The 20,572-nt window shown below is 41.8% G+C and overlaps 1 long non-coding RNA gene across 2 annotated transcripts in view; it reads right to left on the bottom strand.

The window, feature by feature from the left end:
* LOC144827737 (uncharacterized) overlaps positions 1–13,743 on the bottom strand; it is a 95,232-nt gene extending 81,489 nt beyond the window's left edge. For both annotated transcript variants that reach the window (XR_013610337.1, XR_013610336.1), the window contains exon 1: positions 13,684–13,743. This is a non-coding gene — a long non-coding RNA (uncharacterized LOC144827737). The remainder of the gene's footprint in view (positions 1–13,683) is intronic.
* Between the last annotated feature and the right edge of the window lie 6,829 nt (positions 13,744–20,572).

Raw genomic sequence — 20,572 nt, 5'->3', positions numbered from 1 at the left:
ACTATTTTGGGATAACCTCTCCAAGGGTTATGACATCCTTCTAGCTGAAAAAGACTGGCCACCAGAGTTTGTCAGGGAGTGCCCTCATGGCGAAGAAGTAATTATGCCTGCCTTCTCGAATCAAATCCAGATTCATAAAAAATACACACTTGCTAGAAAGTGGGCAGTGGCCTTAGCACCTTCTTTATATAAAAATCATGTAGGATGGGATGAGGATTCTCCTCCTCACAAAATCCAGTTAAAATCACAACCTACTGCACAAAGGCAGTACCCAATTAAGCAAGAAGCTAAAAAACAGGTAAATGAAATACTAGATCAGCTAGAATACCAGGGGGTGATTGAAACTTGCACCTCACAAATGAACAATCCTTTGTTTCCGGTCTCCAAACCAGACAATTCATATTGTCTAGTTTTGGATTACCGACACCTTAACACATGTTGCAAAACCTTTGCAGTGCAAAACTCACACAGTGCTGCACTAATGAATAACATAGTGCGCAAAAAATACAAAACAACCTTGGACATCTCCAATGGATTCTTTTGTCAAAACATAGCACCAGAGAGCAGATATTTAACTGCATTCTCAGTAAATGGCACTCAAAAACAATTCTGTCGGTTAGCCCAGGGGTACAAGAACAGCCCGGGGGTATTCTCAGCGAGAGTAACAGAATTACTACAACTATATGATGATGAAGCATTATCTTATGTCGATGACATTTACTTAACAGACGATGACTTGGATACTCACTTAAAAAGAGTGAACACCATAATACTTGGGTTCGCAGCAGAGGGTTACAAATTCAACTTTAAAAAATCCAGAATTGCCCATCTGACAGTCCTATTCTTAGGATATGAGTTATCAAGTGAAGGCAAAAGCCTGGCTGACAATTTCCTAGAGAAATGTGCCGTAATCCAAGCTCCTAAAACACTAAAAAACCTACAGTCAATTCTAGGCTTCTTAAATTTCGGAAGAACATACATTGCAAATTAAGCAGAAAGGGTCAAACCCCTTTATGATCTAATTAAACCAGACTTTAAAAGATCCAATTGGACTCAAACACACACAGAAATTTTGAGATCCTTACAAACAGACATGCTAATTAAAACAAAATTAGAAACACGTGATAACACACGCAATCTTGTGATTCGAGTCATCCCAGGGAGATGCGGATTCACATACCTGACCTCTAATGAGGGAGAAAAGGTACCAATTGCATTCAAATCACACTTGTACACTAAGGCTGAAATGAAATTTAGCCCAACGGAAAAAATTCTTACAGCAACACAGACAGCTATAGCAAAAGAACGAGCCCTGGCACAAGGTAAACGAATAGTAATCGTGACACCAATACCAGCCTTAGAGGCGGTAACAAAGGCAAGCATTCCAAATGCTAAAGCACTCCATCCAAGATGGATACAATGGGCTAACTCTCTTGCTGCAACAGACGTGGTGTACGAATTTGATCCTTACTTAAAAACACAAGAATTTCTCCAATATGAATTTGAATGTCCTCCGCCAACCGAAATTCTGCCTCTAGATCACTACGGCTGTATAATATATACAGACGGATCAGCACAACCCGCAGTAGGGGGTAAACAAGCTTACAGTGCTGCGTGCGCGATTGTTAAAGGTCGTTGTCACGAAGGGAAATTTAAACCAACCCTCACTAAAACACAATCCCTAGGAGATTGTACAGCTCAGCGAGCTGAACTACTAGCATTCAAGATGGCGCTTGAAAATACCGATCGAGAATTCCCCACACTCATAGTGTGCGATTCGTATTATTGCGTTCAGTCTTATAATGAATACTTGCAGATCTGGCTTCAGAACGGTTTCAAGGATGCGATAGGTGGAACAATCAAGCATAAAATGCTCTGGGAACAAGTAGCTCTTTTACAAAAAGAACTACCAAAGACTCACGTGATACATACACTGAGTCATCAACGTGATGGCGTTCACGTTGCAGGGAATTCATTGGCTGATGAGGCCGCGAAGGCAGCTGTGCAAACGGCTTCCGTAGCTGCCGTCACCCGGTCAAAAACAAAAATAGACAGCGAAATATTACAAGCTGTCAGCGCTTCAGAAAAGGATTCGATAGAACCACTCCCTAAAGGCTTTCCAGTAAAATACTCATACATAACTGATGCAAACAATGTTCCTTTTGCTCGAATCCCTGGAGTGGGGGACAGGGCAATTCCAAACATGGAACATAGGTTAGGACTAATAATAGCGGCACACGAAGGGCTTGCTTCTATTCATGCTGGCGTCTCAGCCACAATATCATTATTAAAACAGAGATACTGGTGGCCACAAATGAGAAGACAAACAAGGAACTATGTTCTAGCATGTGAAATATGTCAAAAAATGAAAGTATCAACGGTGAGACGTCCAGCGCAGACGCCCCTTCTAATCTCGGATAAACCATTAGCCTGTGTTTATCTAGACCACTGCGGTCCCTTGCAAAGGGATGGTAACTATAAATATATCTTGGTTGCAGTGGACTCATGCACGAGATTTATATGGATGTGGCCCCAGCAAACGGCTGACGCCAGAACTGTTATAAAAGATTTGCGAGTCTTTATCGGCACATACGCAATTGGCATGCTGCATTCGGACAATGGTCCTGCTTTTAGCTCTCGGGCTTATAAGGAGGCCATGGTCAGCATGGGCGTGCAATTGCGGTACTCTTGTCCATTTCACCCTGAGGGGAACGGAATTGTTGAAAGAAAAAACCGTGACATAAAGCAATCGATAACGGCAAAGGTATTAGGTTCGGGAGCTGGGTGGGTCAAACATCTAATAAGTGTCCAACGTAGTCTAAATAACTTGCCAAGAAATTCTCTGAAGGGATTCAGTCCGTACGAATTATTATTTGGAACTAGAATGATTATCTCTGACCTCGACAGTCAGACTTCAGTGGTTAAAGAAAAAAGCTTTGATGTCAAAGACCGTTTGGCTATTTTGCAGGACTTAAACAAAACAAGAAAAGACCTGAGCAACATACAGTTGAAACAACAGCCAACAACCACTGAAGAATCACCACCTGTCCCAGCAAGACCTGTCTGGATTCCAAAAGTCGGGGATCTAGTCAGGGAGAAGATCGCGGTAAAGAAGGAATTTGGGCCTTCTTACAGAAAAGCAGTTCCTGTCTTGTCTGTCAACGAGACAAGATCAGTTGTACTACCGCCACTTGCTGGTAAAAAGGAGAACCGAGTTGTATCCATCGACCTGGTAAAACCACAACATGTGGCCGATAACAAACAGTAGGCCAAGTGGACTCCCAATAAGTAGCAGAACACCAAGGTTTGCTACCAGTACAGAGGTCCTAACAAAGAGGCTCATCACATTCGAAACGCCTACAGAAGAACAACAAGGACTATGCAACAATGCAATAGAACTCAGACCTCTGAAAACCCAAATAAAAACATTTAGCAGAGACACACCAATCTATAATGAAGTACCAAGTGACAATTCAAGAAACAAAAATCCTGAACCAATTGGAACAATTGACAGAACTGCATCCGGCTACTTCATCAACTTCGATGATTCCTCTGAAAGCCTCAGTGAATCAAAGACACAGCCATCATCAAAATCCTTTAAAGACAAAGCTAAGGAACTTTTGAACCAACTGAAAGAAACATATCTGATTTCTCCATGGATTGAATTTTGGGTGGGTTTTGGTGCATTTATCCTCATACTTTGGCTCATCATGGTATTAACTTTGGGACGCTTCATTGAGGGAAAATATGCTAAAATGGACACAGCAAGTCAGAACATCAACTTGGTCCTCAAACCACACACATCTTCACACGTCGAGAAAAGAGAACTTTCTTCAGCCAACTTCACAGCCAATCCTATACCTGGTGGGGTAGCCTGGGACAACACTGACTATGATTTTATGGTCCGGTCGAGATCCTGAAATATCCACACCAAATCAAGATCTCCTTGAGTGACTTTGCAAAACCAAACTCATTTGCTGATGATTGGGACTTCGAAAGCATTAATAACATGATGTCTGACTTAGTAATGTCTGCTAAATTTACCAAACATGATTATTTGCAGGGTTCTACAAATTATGATAGTATGTATTGCTATAACCACTATGGTAACCATTTTTTACATAAATCTGCACAACCTAGAAATGTTTTAAATTATAATCAATGGGAACATTGTGCAACACCTCCAAAAGGGAGCTCAAGAACCGTTTACGACAAATATTCATATTTTTCAGGTTTTAACACAAGTAATGCTGAAACATTTTATTTTAAATTGTCAAACAAGACAGGGATGAAAACCATGATAACCAACACAAAGTTGATATATTCAGATTCGTTCTTCGAAGAAATGAATACTTTTGGATTTGATTATTGGGACAAAAATGTTGATTTGAAAAGTGTTTGGGGTACAAAAGAATGGCAAGTACAGGGTTTAGATGCTTTGTTTAGAGCTTGCATGATCCCAGAACAAATGATATTTTTAAATGACACTGTTCAACAAACCACCTGTCTTGGCCTAGCCAAAATCAAAGATTTAAATAAACCGTCTATTCCAAAGCCAACAATGTTTAGCAATAGCTCTGATACGGATGAAGAGATAGACGTAAACCATATATTAAACCAAAACAGAACACGTCCTGATTGGAAACAATGGTTAATCTGGCCCACAGATACAAATAACTGTCAAGACAGATTCCTGAATAAAACACAGGGGTTCAAAATGACCAGGCCAGACCCTAGATATCCTCAAAGACATCACCCAGGGATAATAACAACCTACAGTGTGGGCAAATTATGCCTTCAGTGGCTACAAACTTCCACACTGCCTGAAATTAAGCAACACCTAACTTTACTTACTGATGGTGCTGACTTGCGTGATTTCATAATGGGACCACGCAAACAGCGTCAAAAGCGTTTCATAGCAGCCTCTGTATATGCAGCATACAATGAGGCCTGGAAGGTTAATCAAATTGAAACAGCAGAAAGAATACGGGAAATTGACCGTATTAATTTGGAAAAATCACTTTCTGTAGTGGACAATGGGTTAATGACTCTGTCCGCCAGAATTTTTTCATTGGACAGCATTGTGTCTTCAGCAATCGATATATTATCGCAAGACTTACTGTTATTACAACATGGTCAGTCACAATTGCGTTCTATTGTACAGCTAGGCTGGACGTTACAAAATCTGCGTTCAGGCTACGTGCCTTGGCGTTTAATCAACACAACGTCACTATTCCAAATCTTTAACCTTACTGATAGACAAATCGGTATGGCGCAAAAGGGTGCTGATTATACAATCTTGAGCATTGAAAAACTAGAAAGATTACCAATGACAATGTCAGAACGACCTGTCAGTGAATGGATAATCCACGGAATCATAAATATTCCAATCTCAACCTTCAGGTTTCAATACTGCCAAAAATATATACAGGCTGGCATGTACGAGAAATTGGGAAAGGGGTACCTTAAAACAACTTGGAACCTGCCCTATTCACATGCATGTGTCAGTAATAAAGGACAGAAAGTGTTTCTTAGTGGCAACAATTGTGCTATGTCACTAAGCGGCACGCTTCTGTGTAACGGAATTAGTTTGCATGGAGCCTGTGAAGGGAATTCATACAACCTTTCATGTCACCAGCAAGGCGCACCTGCAACTGAAATAGAACCATTCTTTCAAAGACTCTATAATGGGAGTTACATTCTTATTGTAGACCGCAAATGTTGTAGTCTTATGCCCGGGACTCCTTATCTAGTCACTACGACTGCGAAGGTCAAGTGCTGTGGACGTTCTTTGTTCCCCAGCTCCTTTCCAGACAGGGAGGCAAGGGCATGGCCCAGTCTGAAAATTACTTCTATTCGAATAGATACTTTAAGCAGAATGAAAACAGTGCTTCTTCAGACGCCTACAAGGCTCACGTCAACAAAAGAAACGTATGATCTTCAAGTCGCAAGGACGACTGCAGAGATACATACATTATTATCGACTAATTCCCCCGTACATTTCGCGGAAATCCTGAGCGAAATCTTAAATATTTCTGATACCAGTGGAGTCTCAAAAGTATTTAAGACAGTATTTTCGATGGCATTAACACCATTCAAAGCCATACTGGGTATTTTTCCAGATTTCGTCCATTCGATTTTTGGCAGACTTCCCTTGATCCTGGGACTAATTGCAGGAATCCTATTCTTAGTCCTTATTTTTCGTTATGGCAACCCATGTCACAGATCAAACTCTCGCGACAATGGAAGATACAATCCTAGCCATTGGATACCGGGACCGGATATCAAAAATCCTGGGACTCTCCCGGCTTAGAGACCTGAACATGACTTGGTTTCTATCATTTCGACCAATGTGGCAAAGATGTGTTTTACCTGTATTGAGATGTCTGCTATGCGGAGAAGAATGCGTGTTAGACACCTGTCTGACGCTACAATCGGATGCGCCAGTGGATGCAGATACATTGTTGGTTCCTACCAAGGTTCACGCTTTGTGCTGCCCTCAAAGGCTGCCAATCCTGATGACGGCATTCGTGGAATCTTCACCACTACGATTGAAGAGTAGTGAAGTTCAAGATGAAAGCAGCATTAATCAGGTACGACCTTCTGTCAGCAATGCGAATCAGAATGTCAATGGAGACAATCATGCGCACGAATGCATGGTTACACCTATTTCCGACTTAGTGGAACTTTCCCATGAAGCTGTTGACAGTTTTTTCGAAAGCCTTAATGATATGATGTTCTCTCCAGAACAGAAATAGAGACTTTTGAGCAAGCTCGCACACGGCGTTCCCTGAATTCGGCCTTCAACTTTAAAAATAAAGTCACATGAACAATTTTTCCCACCAGTTCACGGACAGCAATTTTTTAGCAGCCCCAAATTATTTTTTACAAAATTTTCGGGACACTTATCTTCTGCTTAAAGTAAGAAACTATTCCTAGAGAACTAAGATTTCTATTTTTAGATACTTTATAAACTTTAGTTGCCCGCTGGTATGTTCACAAATATTTTATTATGTGATGAAATGGTCTCGAACTTTCTTTCTGTATAGCCATATTAAGAGCCATTTCATGTGTATTTCTCATATACCAAATAAGCAATAGTGTCTACAAATGCGTGTTTACTTTAGCGTTTAATTCATAGCTTAAGTGCATACAATATATATGACTGCAATTTTTCAGTATATTTGAAAATTTCAAAATGCATTTATGTATTTTGGGGTGGTGAGGTATACACTATACTCTATAGTATGTTGTACTATGTTATACTATGCATAGATTAGTAAATATGACCATAGTTAGCGTGGAGTGGGTGTCATGTATTCCTATAGGTTCTGAATCGATCCCCCTATTCCTGACCCTATTCTGGTTAAACTAACTATCAAGTTAACTAACAGTCAGCCCATGAGGCAGAAAACCCCCATGATGCAGATACCGTTATCTGACGCAGTCACAATACGGCACAGGAACGTGTTATCTGATTAGGTCATAACGCTTGAGATCAAATTAGACAAGCGACATTCCTCCAGCCCCTGATAAGGCATACGACGTTCTCATAACAAATCAAACCTATGACAACCTGGAAAATTCGTGCGGCCATTGTTTTGATTTCACAGAGAACTTCAGTAAAAGAATGTGCTAACGAGCAAGTCGTATGACATCTTTATTGACGTATCTATGTCCGTGCGGCCATTGTTTTGATTTCACAGAGAACTTCAGTAAAAGAATGTGCTAACGAGCAAGTCGTATGACATCTTTATTGACGTATCTATGTCCATCCTTACGTCAATCTCGGCACCTTTAAGGTATAAATATTGCCGATCTTGCCCTATGCAAACACACGCGTGGTGACGAGACGGAGCAGCCATACTTGCCGAAGCCCAGAAGCAGAGCAGACCCCGCTGGCAGCAGCCCCGCCTTCCTGACGCGCTGAGAGACGCGCTGCTATCTCCTACCGAGAGACCCAGCACCGGCGCTTTCGGGCAGCCCTCGCAGGCAGCCTGGAATATCGAGACCAGAGAAAGAGATACCATTCCTCATTCATCCTAACTTCCAGGTACAGAACTGAATAACCCCTCACAGAGAATTATTTAGTTATTCACTTGGCAAAAACAAACTTAACTTAAACTGTAACTTTCTATTCCCGCCCACGCATTAGACTTAGGTCAGGTACACGGGGTAGGCGTATTTAGAAACACCAGTTGAGTACGTTTAGTCAAATGTATATGTGTATGTAAATATATTTTAATCATTTTAAACATCATATGGCTCAGAAACCATATCAATGTTTTTACAGTATTATTTTATACTATTGCTTTTAATGTATGCACTTTACTTAACTATAAGTATTGCAATAATATCGATCCATTTCTCTTGTACGAGAAAAGAGACTGATCAATAAATAACACCTTTTTATTGAACACGCCCGTCTCTTCCTTTTCTCTACAATCTGATGAGACTAAGAATGCACGTACTGACTGAGTAAAATAATTGCCTTGTGCTCACACGACTCTGGAGATACACTCTTGATTAGGGGAGAGCAAAGTTGTCATGTTCTATGGTTGTCAGAAACTAAATCCCTTCTTGTCTAATCAGGGGAGTTAATTCTTTCCTGAACATTCGAGAAAGTTTCTAGCGAACTCTGAGCTACGCTGGCAAACCCAAAACTTAAGTCTAGTATCGACAGTAGTAGACCTAGTTAACGTCTGGCCTAGGCCTTTACTGCTGTAGGTATTATTCCAATGCGCAGAGCCTATTGGGAAGATAGGAACTACACTACAGAACCAAAAGTCTTTTAAAAGGAGAGGGGACTACCTGTGAAGAGGAGATCAACAGGGCAGGATCTTAAGGCAGCCCTGTGTAGCTATGAGGTGCTACGCTGGGAGGCAACACTATCAGATGACTCTGAGGAGGGATCTGAGGGGGAGGATCCCCACCCAGAATACTAAGAGGACAGTGACCCTGAGGAGGAAACATTTTGGTAAAGATTGGCTCGTGAGTAAAGGAATCAGATTTGTGCTCATGACCGGAAGCTGAGGCAGCTAGACAGGGAGTGCGAAGAGATAGAGTGAGCCTTAGCTGGAAAAGAAATGTGTGAAGCTCAGGAAGTGAGCTTGGCTGGGCTAGAGGTGGAGTTCAGCTCAGATAGTGACAGCAAGAACGTGTTCTCTAGTGCTGAGGAAGATGTACACACACCCAGAGATGTGGCGCCTGACCTGAAGGAGGGGGTTAACATACACCAGGGGGTTCAGGTATATGAGGTAGCTCCAGTGGTGCGCAGTGTCCTTGAAGTGGATTGGGGAACTGGCACAGGGGATCATATATCTAGTGGTGGGAGAGGCACTCTACTGACTCTAGAAGAGAGGTGCAGGGAGAGGGGTTCCCTCATGGAAGAAGCCCTGGTAAGTGAGTTTAGAGACCACCCAGAAGAGTCTGGGTTGAGTGAAAGAGACAGTCGGACACTGTCTTGCCAGTCTCAGGAGAGTGATGTGGGGTACTTTTGCAAGGTACTGGCTGGTGAGGCAAATGTAGCTTGGTTAACACCTGTGTGAGCCTGTGTGTTCAATTGATGGAGAGCATATTTTAAGTCCCTGTTTTCCAGAACTATGCCAACACCTGGTAGAGTGTGAGTTCTCTGATCCCAGGGAACTTGCACTGGAGGCAGACCTTTTGGTGGATTCTAGAGGGTCTGAAGAAGAATCTGGGGTTGATCCTGAAGGAGGTGGCTCAGGCATTCTCCAACCAAGAGAGGTATGGGAAGGTTTGGGGGCCCTGGTAGGTCCCAGAGTAATGGGAGGGGTATAGGATCCCATGTCCTGTCTCAGAGGAGAAGCGGTAGAAGTCAGCTGTGTCTTGTGGTGCCTGAAACCCAGTCTCATGGCCTGGTTGGTTCCATGAGGGAACACCAGGAGAGGGGCCTGGCCTGTACCAAGAGGCAATCCCCTGAGGGGTACCCCAGGGTGTCAGTGGAGAGGGGGAGACTGCTGTGACTAGCATTCTACCAGCTCTGGTGTCTGGCAGCACCTCTCCAGTTGGGAGAGGGCATGAGTCCAGAGAGAGAGTTGAAGGGGGTCCCCAGTGGAATGACCAGTGGATCAAGGGTTGCCAGCTCTGAGGTCAGAGAACTCCATGATTGACCCTGGTTGGGTGGTCTAAATGCTCTGTTAGGTGGACAGGAGGCTGGAGACCTGCACCAGGCAGACTTTTTCACAACAACACAGGAGTGTGTTTCCCTTGGTGGGGTGAGTTTGGTGTACTGCCTCAGAAGTCCTGGGGTGCCAGGAACAGGTCCAGCCTAAAGGTACAGACCCAGGATTGGAGGGCCAGTTTCAGGGTGTCCCCCCTGATCTGGAGGAAGGGCCGACTGCTAACAGTGTCCCTATTTGTTTGTCTTTTGGGGGGCACTGCTCCAGGTGGGAGGGTGCAGGACCCCAGTAGGGGTGTATAGAGAGGGCAGCCTCACCCCTGCCCAGTCTAAGGTAGAGCCCCTAGGCTGGGATCCCATTTGCAGGAGAGAACCCCTGAACTACTGGGCGAATTGTGCAGGATACCTGCCACAGGTGCCCTGACAATTCTGTAAGGGGGTACCACACCAGGTGGGAGTGTGCAGAGTCCCAAGGAGGAGGACTGTATGTGGAAGAAACCCACCCCAGCCAGGTGGAGTTATTTGTTGCAACAAACTTACTTTATGTGAATAACCTATTTTTAAGGCTATTAAAGTGTTTTGTGGATTTTTGTCTTTTTGGTTTAGATAAAGATTACTTATTCCCCTAAACTGGTGTGTTGTCAATTTGTAGTGTTTTCATTGGATTACTATATGTGTTCACAAATGCCTTACACACTGCCTCTGAGATAAGCCTGACTGCTTGTGCCAAGCTACTAAAGTGTTGAGAAGCGGTTATTTTAGGGAAGTAACTCCCTTGCCCTGACTAGGAAGAAGGGTCCCTACTTGGACAAAGGTGCCTGCCTAGCCCAACTAGAGACCCCCATTTCTAACAACATGTAACCCACATGTGTTGACATTAAAATTCTTAGCACCTTCATTCTTAACACAAGACCGGCCTATCAGAATAGTAATCTATTAAACTATCGGTTAGATGATTTAAAAGGAAAGGGTGTCTAGAATGTTAAAAATTTGATATTTTACCTTCAACTCCAGAATGTTCCAAAAACATGTATGTATTTTTCCTTGTCATTACTAACTTTATTTGGCTCATTTTTAAAGTGGTGTAACATTTTTTTAAGATATCTCCTCTGGTGCCTATGTCGTTCTGGGTAAAAGTTGATACCTAAGTATCTTTTATTTTCCACTGACCATTTAAACTATTGATTGTTTGTCTACTAGTTCCTTTAAACAACAGGGAGAGCTTTGGTTTTATCAATACACATACTTTCTATGTTAGTTTGACTGGTCACTCGGATGCAAATTATATCTGGACTTCCTCCTCATGCTATCATCACAGCTCTTTCTCTAGTAGAAATGGACTGTTGCCCAAGCAATTCTGCATAATTGTTTGGTTTGCTTAGACATCTAGAGGGTCCAATTTTACTATAGAGTCTATTTCTATAAACCATCATCTACATGTTTAATAAATTGGTACAAGTTACTCCCCTCTTCTACCTCATTTGGTGCAATAAATGTCTGCACCTCTCTTACACACAATCTCACAACTATAGCTATAAGTGGAAATGTTACAGTGGTTACTCTGTGTTATGTACACAGAGTACTCAAGGTTTAACTGTGGGTGTCTACGACAATTGCAATTGGTGCACTATATTATTCAAAAAGCTGTTAAGAAAGGTCAGTTAAGTAAACACCTGTTGCAGGGGTCTGACAGGATCCTGCAAATCACACAGCTATACCAGAGGGAGCATGCCTCCCACTGTACAATTTAGTGGCTAATAAAATACACACAATCTATTTTGACAAGATGCAGATACCTATTTTCTTAAAACAAGCAAATACTCATATTCAGTAATTCTGGAGTACCTAATTTTTATTTCTCAACATACTCCAAAGTCACAAAGCTCTGACTGGGGAGCTTCGTAACCACCTCTGGCATGTTTTCTATATTGAGATCTCTGACCCAGTGGTAGGAAGGTTTTAATACTAAATGTGGGAGTGACAAAGTAGAGTGATTAAAAAATGGGGAAATTACTACAACATGAATGTAGTTTAGGGAAATAATATTAATAATAATAATAATCCACATTTGCAAAGTGAACAATCACCCGTAAGGGTCTCTAGGCACTGGGGGCCGTTGGGAAGATTAAGCAAGCTATTGCCCAGAGTCACATGGTGCTGGGCTACTCTGCCACCGGTGTCGGGGATCGAACCGTGATCCCCAGATTCCGGAGTCAGTTGCCCTAGACACGGCACCACACCTCTTACTCTAAAAGAATTAGGTTAGGGAGGGACATGTTAAAACAAAACCACACCAACAAATGAGTAAGATAATTTCCATTTGATGTACCTGGCCCTCTTTGCAGGCTCACCCCCAAACGTTTTGCCTTTTTCCCTCCACTTTTTGCGTGTTTGTAGGACTTAGTTGTCTGTGCACTTTACCACAGATAACCAGCGCTGAAGTTCTTGAGCTCACTCCCCTAAAGTATGGTTAAATTGGTTTATACCCAATTAACATATTTAATTTACCTATAGGTCCCTTATAGAGTGGTATATCATAAGCACAGGGTCTGTTAATTAAATGTTACCAGTGGGTTTGCAGCACTTAACATGCCACCCACTGAAGTAGCACCCTAAAACATGTTCCAGTCCTGCCACTGCAACCTGAATGCAGTTTTAATCTGCCATGTACACTTGCCATTAAAACCCTCGTGTTAAGTTTTAGACTCCCCTTATGTTACATATAAGCTATCCTGAAGGTAGGCCATATGGAGCCCGTAGGGCAGGGTGCTGTGAAACTAAAAGTTTGGACATATACTTTTAGGTTTTACATGTCCTGGCAGTGAAAAACTCCTAAATTTGTTTTTCACTGCTGTAAGGCCTACCTGTCTTATAGGATAACACTGGGTTGCCTTATTGCATTTAAGAAGTGCTAATTTATTATTTATGAAATTGTAATGAAAAGGCCTCTTTAATGGTAAAGTCATATTTGTTATTAGATTTTTGAAAATGCCATCTTTGGAAAATTGAAAAACTTGAAAGGCACGTTACGAATGCACCATGTTAGCGCACTGCTTTGAATGGGACCTTTTCCCTTTCAATACATTGTTGTAAACCTTAGTTCATCAAAACTTGACTTTTTATTCCTTGTTTTAATCCATATTTTCATAGCAATGCCGCGGAGACTGCGAGATTCCAAATAGATGTTTATTGCACATTTTCAAATGCAGCTGTATACCAATCCAGGCTTTTAAACAACGCCACGTCAGGTAATAAACATCAGCGTAGGCCATATCAATGCTACCCAATGCATTTCGAGCTGAAGGCACTTCGTCAGGTGTTTCTGAATAAATATAACAAGAGTAGATATACCAATTGCACAAATTAAATATACCATTTAATCAAAAACAAAATCCCCATACAACTGCTAAAAAATATACAATCCTACCAGTCTCAATGTGAATTTCTCATGAAATGTGTGCTCTCCCCTCTTAAACTTCAAATGCCCACCTACTGCAACTTAAAACAATAATCAACGCTTCTAATCAATGCTCCCTTCTCACCTTATACACACAAGCCGTGCTCTGCATTCAGCCGATAACCTCTTTACCCGTTCATTCAATCTGCTCAAACAGTCACTCTCACACACACACCGTTAAAAAGCCAGCGCTCACACCCATGTGTCTTCAATTATCATCCAACCACCTGATCCATTCAAAAATCCTTTCTAGATACTACAACACCCATAATGCCCTTTCCTAAACCGAAACAACCACACCCTCCCGAATCTCATTAACAACACGATCCGCACCTCCATCTAAACCTGAACCCCCAAGTATGGCCTCATCTTCTCATCTATCAACCATTACATCCCTCACCCCCACTAAGCCCAACTAACTTCACATTCACCCCTACAAACAGTACTCTCACACCAAGATGCCCACACCGCCACGTCATGTAATTTCACCAATAATTTTGAGAAAAACTGCTTAACATAAACAAATGATGAAAATATGAACATTGAAACAAAACTCAAAATGATGTAACTGAGTCTATAATACAGCAATTAAAATACAGCAATATAGCATTCATACGTAATCAAGGCTCATTAGATGAAAAACGGTCTTGATATGAAATCTTCCCTTGTCTCAAGTGTTCGAATCTCAATTATGATCATGTACCTTGGTGTGCACCCTTCGTTGGGACGAAAAAATTGTGAGCAACAATAGAGTTAAATTGGATTGCACTCCTTCCCTTGAATGTCAACCACTTCTTCAGACATATCTTGACTTGCATGCGCATCACACAGTGACCCATCTCCGGTCACTGTTTCAACTTGAAAAACTCGAAAGGCACGTTACGAACGCACCATGTTAGCGCACTGCTTTGAATGGGACCATTTCGCTTTCAATACATCGTTGTAAACCTTAGTTCACCAAAACTTGACTTTTTATTCCTTGTTTTAATCCATATTTTCATAGCAATGCCGCGGAGACAGCGAGATTGCAAATAGATGTTTATTGCACATTTGCAAATGCAGCTGATTACTAATACAGGCTTTTAAACAATGGCACGTCAGTTAATAAACATCACGTAGGCCATATCAATGCTACCCAATGCATTTCGAGCCGAAGGCTCTTCGTCAGGGGTTTCGGAAAAAATACGAGAGTAGATATACCAATTGCGCAAATTAAATATACCATTTAATCAAAAACAAAATCCCCATAAAACTGCTAAAAAATATACACTCCTACCAGTCTCAATGTGAATTTCTCACGAAATGTGTGCTCTCCCCTCTTAAACTTCAAATGCCCACCCACTGCAACTTAAAACAATAATCAATGCTACTAATCAATACTCCCTTCTCTCCTTATACACACAAGCCTGTGCTCTGCATTCAGCCGATAACCTCTTCACCCGTTTACTCAATCTGCTCAAACAGTCACTCTCACACACATACGGTTAAAAAGCCAGCGCTCACACCCACGTGTCTTCAATTCCCATCCAACCGCCTCATCCATTCAAAAATCCTTTCTAGATACTACAACACCCATAATGCCCTTGACTAAACCGAAACAACCACACCCTCCCGAATCTCATTCACAACACGATCCGCACCTCCATCTAAACCAGAACCCCCATGTACCGGCCTCATCTTCTCATCTATCAACCATTACATCCCTCACCCCCACTAAACCCAACTAACTTCACATTCACCGCCACAAACAGTACTCTCACACCAAGATGCCGACACCGCCACGTTGTGTAATTTCACCAATAATTTTGAGAAAAACTACTTAACATAAACAAATGATGAAAATATGAACATTTAAACGAAACTCAAAATGATGTAACTGAGTCCATAATATAGCATTTGAAATACAGCAATCTCGTGTTGTACGACATATAGCGTTCCTACGTAATCAAGGCTTATTAGATGAAAAAAGGTCTTGATATGAAATCTTCCGTTGTCTTTGGAAAGTTGGAATTTTCCTCCCCTTAGCTATTTTGAGCCTGCGGCCTATCTTAGGTCAAATGACTGAATGTAACTGACAGTTAGACTCTGTGAATTCCTCCCAAACAGTCACATAATAGATGGATTAGTTGTTTCTCAATCGGCTATCTGGTGGCAGGATGGGGGCAGAGCGAAGCATAGCCGTACTTCGAACTGAATAGGGTGCGCTTTGCCTTCACACAAAGGGCCTAATGCCTCCACCTTGTCACTACACCAAGCTTGGAGCCCGGGCAGAAGAGTCAGGAAATTCCATGCACTTCAAAAATCCCTTTTTGAAGCTTCTTTCACCTTCCAGAGGAATGGCAGCAGGGCATACAAATAGGACCTTCAGACCCACTATTCATTTGACTCCTTGACCTGCTGGACTCTCAGAGGACTGCCTGCTGCTGTGCACTCTGAAAGACAGTTTTGCTGTACCTGAAATGACTGCTCTGCTGCCTAGAGCCTGTCTTGAAGACTTAAAGGCCAACCCTGCTGTTGAGCCCTGCATCTTTACTTGAACCAAGGGCTACCAGAGTGACCTTAAGGACTAGTCTGCTGGCTTCCTATTCAGAGGCTACAGGAACACAAACGGTGGCCCCCAACTCCAACCTGCACCTGGACACAGCCTGAATGAGCCAAGAAGTGTACCGCCTATCTTGGATCCTTGGTTGTGGTGCTAAAGTTGCCCAGATGTCTAATTCCCAAAACTGAGGACTTAAAACATGTTTGGCCAAAAACTGCTCTGAGACCAGGAGAAGGCCAGGACCAATTTGCTCACCTATCCGGCCGAGGTGAATTGCCGGTTCTCCTGCTACGTTCCTCTCCACAGCAGAAAATCCTTTTCAGAGGTCCCGAGCCAAAGAGGCTTCCATCCTCCTGTCACTGTCTTTTGCTAGAGCCCTTTGACTCGTCCCCCTAGAGATTGTTGACTTCTATTTTTGACAAGAAGTCCTAATGTAGAAATCCTCACTCCGACTTCGACCAAAGGCTAGCCAATGATATTGCTTCCTCTGCGGTCACCTCCTGCAGCCTTGCCCCACTGAACTTTACCTTCTCAGAAAATTTTTCGGAGAAATTCCTAAAGTCTGAAGGTAAAAACTGACTGGACTGAATCTACATATCGTATCCAAACTAGGCTCCATTGTCGTCTGTCAAATTTTTTGACTTAGACCCTGTCCTGCACGACTACATATCTGTAGTTGGCGCTTTGACCTTTTAGGAGTGTGTTTTTACTTAAAACATTACAAATTGGGGGCCGTGGCTTCGGCGCCGATGCAAGATGGCGGCTCCTGTTTGAGCTCCGCTCGATGGCGGGACTCTTTTATCTGTAAAGCCGTCTTTTTGCTTCCTGACCTTCGTACAACAATGGGCATCCTTTCCGGACCATGATGTGAGCATTTGGGCAGCCCTTTTACACGCTTTCATGCCCTAAACATCGCGTATCCAGCTCCGCTGATTTCCCCTCACGACGCGAGCGGCCGCCATTTTGGGCCGTCATACTTGCGTTTTTCCAGCCGGTAATTGTCTTTCACCTACTGTTACAATGAGGCCCCTTCTGCTGGCAGTTTATTATTAACTAATGCTTTTCTGGGCGTTTTTACTATTTAATGGATGTTACCTTTCAATTTTCAGCGGGGAAATGGATGTTTGACCGCATACATCCCTTCATATGCCTGGATGCCATTTTTTACATATCTTTCTCTTACAAACCCCTCAGATATGTGCCTCATAGTGGTTTCTTTTTTTCCTACCACTTAATTTAATTGCAATTTACCAGCATTTGCTGTAGTAAGTCCTTACAGTGACTGTGCGCTCATTCCTGTGATTTACTCTTTCCTGTGAAGTGCTTCAGGTCACGTATTTTTACCAATTTTCACTTGGTGTTCCTGGTGAAACACGTTTTTCACTATTTATAATTTATTTTGGACCTGCTTTTGTCTTCTAATAGCCTGGCTTTCTGTTATGTTTCGAGGGAGGTGGGCGGCTGCCATTTTTGGCCGCTGAGCTCATACTTCCACTCATATATTTTTGCAACAGGCTGTCAGTTATTATCACCAACGGAGGTCAAAGTACAGTCCTTTCTTCACTAGTATTTTTCCTGAAGCACATATTTGGCGCGCAAACTGTCACTACTCTACAGTTATCCTTGTATTTGCTGCAATGGCGAGTGACTCTCATTCTACTAAGTCCTCTCTTACAGGCATTAAATCTAAATGGCAGAAAAATGTGCCCCGTCACCTATTCTCTCCTCCCAGAATCCTGTGTTAGACTCTATTTTAGAGGAGGTGCAGGGCCTTCAGCCATTCATGACTGCCACAAATGAAAAATTGAAACAAATAGAGGACAGATGGATTGTCATGGAAAGTAAGGTATTCGACCTGGAGCAACGTGTCAGTGACCTATAAGATTTGTCTACCAAAATTCATTCACTCGAACTGGAACTTCATAAATTGAAACTCCACACTGAGGATTTGGAAAATCGTAATAGTCGCAACAACTTACGCTTATACGGACTGCCGGATAATGTTGAAGGCCCTGATATGGTTCTGTTCCTTCAAAAATTTCTCCCAGATCTTCTCAATCTTCCAACTTCTGGTTCACCCCTCAACATACAAAGAGCTCATCGTCTGGGTCGCCCTAATTCCAATCCTGCTAAACCTCGTGGCATCATTATGCTTTTTTGGGAATTTACTGAACTTATGACTGTTTTAAAGGCCGTTAAACTCAAACGTCGTCTTATCTGGTATGGAAATAACATCTTCATTTCTCAGGACATCTCCAATGCGACTAATGCTCGCCGGAAAGAATTCCTTGCTCTACGTCCTCAAATGAGACATTTAAACATCAAATATGGCATCCTGCATCCTTGCCTCTCTAAGATTACTCATAATGGACGTTCCGGATCATTTGACGACCCTGGAAAACTTAAACTTTTTCTTCAGCCATTTTCTTCAACCGGGATGGATACTAGAGCTTGATCATCTTTTCTTTTTGTATTACTTTTGCTTCTTTGTCCATTTCTAAATGATTCCATGTCTTTCTAAATTACTTGCTTTCTTTCTTACTTTTTACACTGTTATTAATATTTACATCCTCTGATTTTATTTGTTTATCTTTTCTTTTTTCTATGCTGTCCTTTCTATTATAGCTTTATCTTTCTTTGTATTCTGGTTATCTGTATGTGACCCGCCTTGCCTCGCGTCACTATGCTTCCTTGTCATTGTTTTCTTCTTTTCTTACAGATTTGGCTGCTTTGCTTTGATTTTTGTGCTTATCTTTCCTTCCTTATTCTCTCTCTTTTCTCTCTTCTTTTTGTATCTCTACTCTTTCATTTTCTATTTATTTCTTACTACACCATATCATCTTTTTCCATTCTTGTGTTATTACATCTTGGTAATATAGGTCTTTTTGTAGTTTCATTTTTTGTTGTATGTCTCATATGTAATTTTTGTCTGTGGTGTGTTTTCTCTTACAGTTGTACCCTTGAGATGTGTCATCTCCAACTATGTTCTACCTTCCCCTACCTTCATTATGTGTAAAGTTGTTACGTGGAATGTACGTGGTCTTGGGAATCCTATCAAGCGACAAAAGGTACTGTCTCATTTATCAAAACTTAATTCTCAAATTTATTTTCTTCAAGAAACTCATTGTACTGATGATGAATCTTTTAAACTAAAAAGGCAATGGGTGGGCCAAGTTGTTTTTTCTCCTGCTGTCCACAAAAAAGGAGGTGTTGTTATACAGGGAGAGGTGTGGCGGCGCGGCCAGGGCGACTGACGCTGGAATCTGGGGGTCAGGGTTCGATCCCCGGCTCCGGCGGCAGGTTAGCCCAGCACCATGTGACTCTGGGCAATAGCTCGCTTAATCTTCCCGACGACCCCCAGCGCCTAGAGACCCTTACGGGTGATTGTGCGCTTTACAAATGTGGATTATTATTATTATTATTATTATTATTATTATTATTATTACTGTTCCATAAAGCTTTAGCAGTACAAATGTTATCCTCACAATGTGATTCTGATGGATGATGGGAAATGGCAAAGATTGTGATACAAAATAAAACGTTGGTTCTATTGAATATTTATGGTCCTAAATTCTGGAATGATATTAAAGTCCTCCTTTCTTCCATTGATTGTCCCAATATCATTGTAGCTGGTGACTTCAACCAATAGTTAGATCCCTTTTCTGACAGATTATCCAAATGTAAATTTCAACCTGACAAATCTCGCAAAGCTTTTCAGTCGACCATTGCCTCTCGTCCATTATATGATGTCTGGAAGACTTGTAATCCTGACTTAACTGAATTCACTTTTTTTTCTAATGTACATCATATTCGCTCAAGAATTGATTATATTCTGGCCAGTAAATCTTTGCTCCCCCTGTCCAACAATCCGAAATTGGTGCTATTTTCATATCGGATCATGCACCTGTTTATGCTGTTTTAGATCTTACACATATTTCCCCTCAATTTAGCCGGTGGAAACTTAATACCTTTTTGTTGAATGACACAGTCTTTCTCAAAGAGGCTTCCTCTTATATTAATGAATTTTTTAGTCTTAATGATCCATCAGATACCTCTATTCCTAATAATTGGGATGCTTTTAAGGCTGCTTTTTGTGCCTTTACCATCTCCTTTGTATCGAAGAAGAAGAAGTCCAACAGAAAGAAATATGAAGATCAACTACGACAACTCAAAAGCCTAGAACATACATATTTTACCTCCCGTTCCTCTGTTGCCTTTCATGATTTAATTAAGGCTAAATCTGAGCTTAACAAATTAGCAACAACTGATGCATGTCATATTTTACTTAAAATTAAATCTAAATATCATGGTGGGCAAAACAAAGCGGGGAAAATGTGAGCTAACTATTTAAAGATTAAATCTGAATGTAAGACTATTGGCCCTATTCTTAATGAATCCACGAATAAACTAGTATCATCGGATAAGGACATTG

The sequence above is a fragment of the Lissotriton helveticus genome, chromosome 4_1 (genome assembly GCF_964261635.1).
Source record: "Lissotriton helveticus chromosome 4_1, aLisHel1.1, whole genome shotgun sequence".
Classification (NCBI taxonomy): Eukaryota; Metazoa; Chordata; class Amphibia; order Caudata; family Salamandridae; genus Lissotriton; species Lissotriton helveticus.
Note: the sequence above shows the minus strand (reverse complement) of the source record. Positions and strands in the feature narration are given on the sequence as shown.